Here is an 8,665-nt window from a genome sequence, read left to right on the forward strand (position 1 = left end):
TAATAAAATTCAAATAAAATGTATATGTAAAAACCAAGCCTATTCGTGATGTGATTGGTTGAAAATATTTATTCTCATTCTGATTGATTGAAAGTGAATATAATATACATAAACGACACATAAATATATCATGACCCAATAAAATATGGGACGGCCTCTTTTACCCAGATTCCGATTACACAGATGGCGCTATTACCTCAGATCCCTTTTGACAACATATCCCGATTACGCAGGATTGTGATTAAAACAGATTTTCTATTACACAGATTACTTATTACTCAGATAAATCCGATTACACAGAAAATCTTTAACGCAGATCCCTGATGACGCAGATAATTTTAAATTCCTTTAAATGATAAATGCCATAATAAAGCCAAGCACTAAAAGTGCCTGAAATTTTTAAATTGCCGCTATCAAAACATGCCGGATGAGCATGTAATCTAGCTATTGGTTGAATATAAGGGTCAAGGTGTGCAGGGAGCGCTTTATTGCAGTATCTACAGTGTCTATGTGTAAAATCCTGCGTTGGTTGAATTTTTATTAGATACTTGATATAATGAATCAACAAATGAATCAACAAAATTACAGGTTAAAGATTAGAGCTATATAGGTAAGTAAACATATTTATTATTTATATTAAAAAGTTCGGGTTTGAAGTTTAAATATAATTAGTTCAATTACCCCAAGCGGGGATGAATCGAAACCATTTGACGCGTTTGCATAAATTAATCACTTAAGAATCAATGTTGTTTATTGACTAATTTATGGATCGATAATTAGAGAAGACATTATAAATTACCATTCCAAGAAAAAAAAAAATTAGACAAACGGTTGACCCTGAAGGCCATCCATGCAACTTCCCGCCACTTACATATCTAGACGCTTAAAATTGCACTAATAATTGCTCTTCGAGCTCAAAAAAAACAACTTATGTCTTATTTTTGAGCTCTCCAAGCTCAAAGAGATAGTCTTTCTATACTTTTGACATAGAATTTAATTTCACATAACTTCACACTAATAGATTTGTTTATAGTTAAAGATTTGTTAATATTTAACAAATCATTTATTAGAAGCCATGTGTTAAGCCTTAACAAATATTTCTTAGTATTTAAAAAGATTTATTAATACTTAATAAATGAATATCAAGATTTATTGAATACAAACAAATCATTTTGAATACTAAGAAATATTTATTTAACATTAAAAAATGGTCTCTAATAAATGATTTGTTAGCTATTAACTAATATTATTTAATACAAATAAATCCTTCTAATCGAGTGCAGTCAATTCGTTCAAGAGATATCATAAACGAAAGAAAACCGAAAAGAGTGTTTTCTGCACATAGCTTCACATAATTTCACATAATTTCACATAATTTCGGTCGATTCGTTCAGAGAGAGAAATCATGAACGAAAGAAAACCGAAAAAGTCATTTTCCTGCACATAATTTCACATAATTTCACATAATTTCAATCAATTCGTTCAAGTGTTTTTTTTCCACATAACTTCACATAACTTTACATAATTTTGCATAAGTTCACATAACATTTCTTTTCGGATCGTTTTTGATGAGATAGTATGATTTTTAGACTTTTGAGCTCGAAGAAGCATAGAAAAGCTATCTCTCCAAGCTCGGAGAGCTCAAAATAATACATAAATCGATCCAAAAAAAATTAGGAAAACGGTTGACCCTGAAGGCCATCCCTGCAACTTCCCGCTAATTTCATACTTAGGCGCTTAAAATTGCACCAATGACGTTTTTGAGCTCTTCGAGCTCAAAAATACAATTTATGGGTTATTTTGAGCTCTCCGAGCTCAAAGAGATTGCTTTCCTATCCTTTAAAGCTCTTCGAGCTCAAAAGTCTGATAGAGATTTGATAAGACACTATTTTTTGAATTTTTAAACCACAATAACTTTTGAATGAATAAACCGATTTTTACGCGGTTAGAAGCATTCGACGCAGTTTTTCAAGCCTCACAAAGAATCTCAAATTTTGAATTGATCGCGCTAGGAATTTTGGAGTTATTCCGAAAAAACACTTTTTTCGGTTTTCTTTCGTTCACCATATCTCTCGAATGAATCAACCGATTTTTTCAAATGTGGTTTTTTTTGGAATAACTTCTAAACGGCTTAATAGTTCAATTCAAAAAAATAATCAGCTCTTAACCTCAAAAAACCACGTCGACCGCCATCAGTCCGGTCAAAATCGGTTGATTTAAAGGATAGGAAAGCAATCTCTTTGAGCTCGGAGAGCTCAAAATAACCCATAAATTGTATTTTTGAGCTCGAAGAGCTCAAAAACGTCATTGGTGCAATTTTAAGCGCCTAAGTATGAAATTAGCGGGAAGTTGCAGGGATGGCCTTCAGGGTCAACCGTTTTCCCTAATTTTTGGATCGATTTATGTATTATTTTGAGCTCTCCGAGCTTGGAGAGATAGCTTTTCTATGCTTCTTCGAGCTCAAAAAGTCTAAAAATCATACTATCTCATCAAAAACGATCCGAAAAGAAATGTTATGTGAACTTATGCAAAATTATGTAAAGTTATGTGAAGTTATGTGGAAAAAACACTTGAACGAATTGATTGAAATTATGTGAAATTATGTGAAATTATGTGAAATTATGTGCAGGAAACACTTTTCGGTTTTCTTTCGTTCATGATTTCTCTTGAACGAATCGACTGAAATTATGTGAAATTATGTGAAATTATGTGAAATTATGTGCAGGAAACACTTTTCGGTTTTCTTTCGTTCATGATATCTCTTGAACGAATTGACTTCACTGATAGAAGGATTTATTTGTATTAAATAATATTTGTTAATAGCTAACAAATCATTTATTAGAGACCATTTTTTTAATGTTAAATAAATATTTCTTAGTATTCAAAATGATTTGTTTGTATTCAATAAATCTTATATTCATTTATTAAGTATTAATAAATCTTTTAAATACTAAGAAATATTTGTTAAGGCCTAACACATGGCTTCTAATAAATGATTTGTTAAATATTAACAAATCTTTTAACTATAAACAAATCTATTAGTGTGAAGTTATGTGAAATTAAATTCTATGTCAAAAGTATAGAAAAGACTATCTCTTTAAGCTTGGAGAGCTCAAAATAAGACATAAGAAGTTTGTTTTGAGCTCGAAGAGCAATAACCAATTAGTGCAATTTCACAAGCGCCCTAGGTGGTATGTAAGTGAAGCAGGAAGTTGCAGGGGATGGCCTTCAGGGGTCAAAACCGTTTGTTCTCTAATTTTTCTTTAGATGGAATGGTAATTTATTATGTCTTCTCTAATTATCGATCCACTAGAATTGAGTCAATAAAACAACATTGATTCTTAAGTGATTAATTTATGCAAACGCGTCAAATGGTTCCGATTCATCCCCGCTTGGGGTAATTGAGACTTAATTATATTTAAACTTCAAACCCGAACTTTTAATATAAATAATAAATATGTTTACTTACCTATATAGCCTTCTAATCTTTTAACACTGTAATTTTGCTTTTCGATTCATTTGTTGATTCATTATATCCGAAGTATCTAATAAAAAATTCAACCAACGCGGGATTTTACACATATACACTTAGTAGATACTTCAATAAAGCGCTCCGTGCACACCTTGAACCTTAAATTCAACCAATAGCTAGATTACATGCCTCATCCGGCATGTTTTGATGGCGACAATTTACTTCGAGGCACTTTTAGTGGCTGGCTTTATAATAGCATTTATCATTTAAAAATTTAAATTATCAAAATGCGTCATCGGGATCTGCGTTAAAGATTTTCTACAATGTAATCGGTTATCAGAGTAATAAGTAAATCTGTGTAATACAACAATCTGTTTAATCACAATCTGCGTAATCGGGATATGTGTCTATGAAAGGATCTGGGTGACAACTAGCGCCATCTGTGTAGCCGTCGGAATCTGGGTAAAAGAGGTCAGCGTCCCATAAATATGAGGCGCTTGCGCGCAAATTAGAAAATTCTAGAAGTTGATTATTAATTACTAACACAACAATATATGAAAAATTGATGTGGCGGGTACTCAAATGTGGATATGTTCATTTTATATCCACTGACGTCAGCCTAGATTCTGACACTCATTCAGAAGAATTATTCATTATTGGTTTAGGTTTATATTATTTAATTAAAAATAAAATAAAATCATTCAATAAAAGATAAATTAAACTTGTATTATAATTAAAACACTTTTTTATGTTAAAGAAAATTTTCAATGTTAATTTAACTCTACGATCATAAATAAAAGCATATTATTATAATATATTAAGTATAATAAATATAAATATTTAAATATATTTCATTGAAACGTCAACAACGAAATAACCTCGATAATAGTTTAGAATTCGGTGTCAATAACTGCGGCGTTTTTAAAATAATAGTTTAAAAACTAAAACTTACGCTTTTATAGAAAACCAAACTAAAAATAGAAAATAAATTTTAATAAATTTAAATTAAGAATAGTGTTAAAAATTTCAATAAATATAAATTAATAATAGTGTAAATAAAAAAATGTATTTTATTTTAAAAGCGTGGGGTGCTTTTTAAGATATCAAAATGATAATCACTCTACTCATATCTGTCAATAAAAATATTTATAACTATTGACACCATGCACCCACGCTTTTTAAAATAAAATACATTTTTATTTACACTATTATTAATTTATATTTATTGAAATTTTTAACACTATTCTTAATTTAAATTTATTAAAATTTATTTTCTATTTTTTAGTTTGGTTTTCTATAAAAAGCGTGTTTTTAGTTTTTTTAAACTATTATTTATTTTTTACTTTTTAGTTTGGTTTATTTATAAAAGCGTGATTTTTTAGTTTTTTTAAACTATTATTTGTTGATTATCAAAAATATTCAGGCGCGCAAATTACCCACGGAGAGTTACATACTGACAAACTGACATACAAGTGAAGCTAATATAAAGCGTGTAAAAAACCTACGGAGGAAAACACCTGGTTTCGAAATATAACTTCGGGATGGTCATCAGAGGATTCCGGGTTGATGTACGGGTTTATCTGTGCCATTCCCGATGAAAACCTACGAAGGAAAACACCTGGTTTCGAGATATAACTTCGGGATGGTCATCAGAGGATGACTAGGAAGGTCATCACCTGGGTTCTAGGTTGATAATAATCAAAATTTAAATAATATCATTATGGTAGTCTCTTTATGCGAAGGAGAGTTACATACTGACAAACTGACAAACTGACAAACTGACAAACTGACAAACTGACAAACTGACAAACTGACAAACTGACAAACTGACAAACTGACAAACTGACAAACTGACAAACTGACATACAAGTGAAGCTAATAAAAGCGTGTAAAAGTGCCATTCGGCAGCCGAAGTGGAAGTAGATTTCATTTTTTACTTATTAATTAAAATTACAATTAGATTTTAACGTACGATTTTTTTTGTAATCATTAGACTCAAAGTTTACACAGTTATTATATAAAATTTATTATAATCAATAATTATTACATGAGATTTGTTAATTACTTATTATTTACATGAAATTTGTTATAATTAATCAATTTTGTATAATGTTGACTTAATTTTGTGACCATAAATTTTTTTTTCATTTATTGTTTAATTATTATTATTAAAATTATTGTTATGACATATTCATCTTTAAAATTTACGGAAAATTACGTCATGAGGACAAATACAATAGTTAGATTTTTATGAAATTTACTAAAAATTTCTTAAAAATGATCATAAGATAGATATTTTTTGTTTTAGAAAAAAATGAATGCACATAAATTGAAGCTTAATTTCTCAGCTTTCAGATGCATTTTACAGGAATCGAATATCTCGACGCATTCAAAAGTTATTTGAAGAAAAAGTAGTGAAAGTATCAAATTTTCAAAATTTCAGAATTTTGAAATGCTGTAATTTATAAACTATTTTAACCGATTAAGCTTATATTTGAACTTGACCTTCCTAATAGTCTATAGAATAAGTATGTTGAGTTTAGTTCAGATCCCTTGAGAATTCTCCACGCAGCGTCACAAGCCGCGTTATATCGTATATATATATAAACTTTTGAACTACATGTATTTTCTGACTCAGATCATCGAGTTAGTTCGAAATATAGTAAAATTTACGGAAAAGTACGTCATGAGGACAAATACAATAGTTAGATTTTTATGAAATCTACTAAAAATCGACTTTGTTATTTACACCCACATTTTAATATAAAAATGTCATATAAAGTGATATATTATAATTAAAAACTAAATAATGTATAATAATTAACTAATTTATATAGTTTTTAGTAGATTTTATAAAAATCTAACTATTGCAGCCGTCCTCATGGCGCAACTTTTATAAAATTTAGCCATTTTCTGACTTAGTTTGTCGAGCTGAGTCAGAAAAAATATATATAGTTCTAAAGTTTATATATGTATGTATTTATACGATATAACGCGGCTTGTCAGCACGATAGCGTTTTCAATTTATGACCGATTCTTCTCAAACTCAGCATGCTTTATCTATCGATCAAGACCAAGGTTAAGTTCGAAGATGAGCTTAATCGGGCGAGTAATTTGGAAATGACAGGATTTTTGAAATTTTGAAAATCGTAAAATTGATGTTTTACTACTTCAACTTGGTATAATTACTGAACTAGACAAGATATTGAAATTCGGTAAAATGCATCGTAAAGCTCTTTTAATAAGCTTCAATTTTCACTACTTAGAAGTGGTAGTAGCCTCAATATTACTCCTTTTAGAGTTCGTTTAATGAAACAGTTTTACTGTTGCAGCCGTTTTAGAATTATTGTCTGCATCATAGCTTAATCATGATGTAAATTCAATAATTACGATATTGATCAGTCTTTCGTGTAATGTTTTCGGGTAGGTTGTCAGTAAATATGTCACAAATTAGTTCTAACCATTGTTTTCTTCAACTAAAATTTTATCCGGTTGCAAAATTCTGATTAACTTGAAAACTGTTGTTTCTCAGCAGTTACTTAAAATTTGGACTTTTATAATTCAAATCTTATAATCTGTGCAATTCTTTGGTAAATATTTGGGAAACTTTTTCTTCACAAGATAATTTTTTTCCAAAATTTGTTGTAAATAGTTTTAAATTTATTATTGAATTTTTTTTTCAATTCATGAATTAAGTTATACATTATTAGTGTTATTATATTATTTTTATTAAAAATCAATTTTTTTTATTTGAAAAATCTACTTCCATTTCGGCTGCCAAATGGCCTTTTTTTTTTATTTTTTATTCTTTATTTATTTAATTATTTACTGTTGATTATTAAATAGATTAGTTTTGTTTTTTTTTATTTTTTATTTATTGTTGATAATTTAAAGAATTTTTTTAACAAATAAATTGTGACAAAAAAAATTTATAAAAAAGTTATAATACTGGAGTTAGCCGACGTTTTTAATTTTTGGATTATTTTTTAATAATTAAATTAGAACAAAAAAATATTTTTAAAAAATTGCGCAATTTTTAAAAAAGTGCGCGCGCACTTAAAGTTTTTAAAGTTTTTTACAAATGAAATTTTTTTGTAATGAAAAAAAATCTTAAAAATTTTTAAATGTCAGCTAACTTAATTTTCATAAAAAAGTTGACATTTAGAAATTTTAAAAAACTTAAAATGCAATTTTTTAAAAATAAATTTGTTTGTTAAAAAAATTAAAAATTGTCAAATGACAGCTAAATTTAATATCACTTTATTAACGAGTTTAGAATTAGTAAAAATTTTTATAATAATTATAGTAATTTATTTTTGAGAAAAATTAACGTTTAAGTTAGCAGCCACTTGATTTTTTAATTTTATGTAAAAAAATTATTTAAAAAAAATTGAATTTTTTTTTTTTTTTTAATTTCTACATGTTAATTTTTTTTTTTCCATTTATTTGTTACAAAATTATTGAACATATGTTACATTAATTTTTATGACAAATTAAAGATACTGAAGTTAACTGAGAAAAATTTTTTTTATAATTTTATAGCAATTGAATTATTATGAAAAAATTTCAAATATAAAATTAAAAAAAAATTATTAATGAAAATTTTTTGAACAACATTTTTATTATAATTAACTTTTAATAAAAATTTAAAAAATAGACGGCTGTCAATTGTTATTACTTTTGTGACATTAAAGTCAGCTATTGAACAATTTTTTAATTTTAATTAATAAAAAAATTGTTTTTTAAAAATTGCATTTTTAATTTTTTAAAATTCCTACATGCCAATTTTTTTTCTAATTTTTTTTTGCACTAATTTATTTCTTTAAAAAATTCTAAAAATTATTAAATATCTGCTACTTTAATTTTAACTAGAATTTAAATTTGCGCGCGCAAGCGCGCGCCTGACTATAGAGTTTGCATATATTTTCATGCTTATGATATATTCGACCAATCACGTTACGAATAGTTTGCTTACATGATATATTTTCATATTTTTCATCTAAATTATAAAAGTGGATTTATTTTTGTGACGTAATAAGAATTAAATTATTTTTAAAAAATTGCATTAATAATTTTTGACAGCTTTAAAAGGTGTAATTTTTTTTATAAAAATAAAAAAAAAAATTTTTGTCATTATTTTTATTAAAAAATTTAAACTAAAAAGTTCATGGTATTTTTTGCGCATGCGCAAAA

This window comes from Cotesia glomerata, linkage group LG9, assembly GCF_020080835.1.
Source record: "Cotesia glomerata isolate CgM1 linkage group LG9, MPM_Cglom_v2.3, whole genome shotgun sequence".
NCBI lineage: Eukaryota > Metazoa > Arthropoda > Insecta > Hymenoptera > Braconidae > Cotesia > Cotesia glomerata.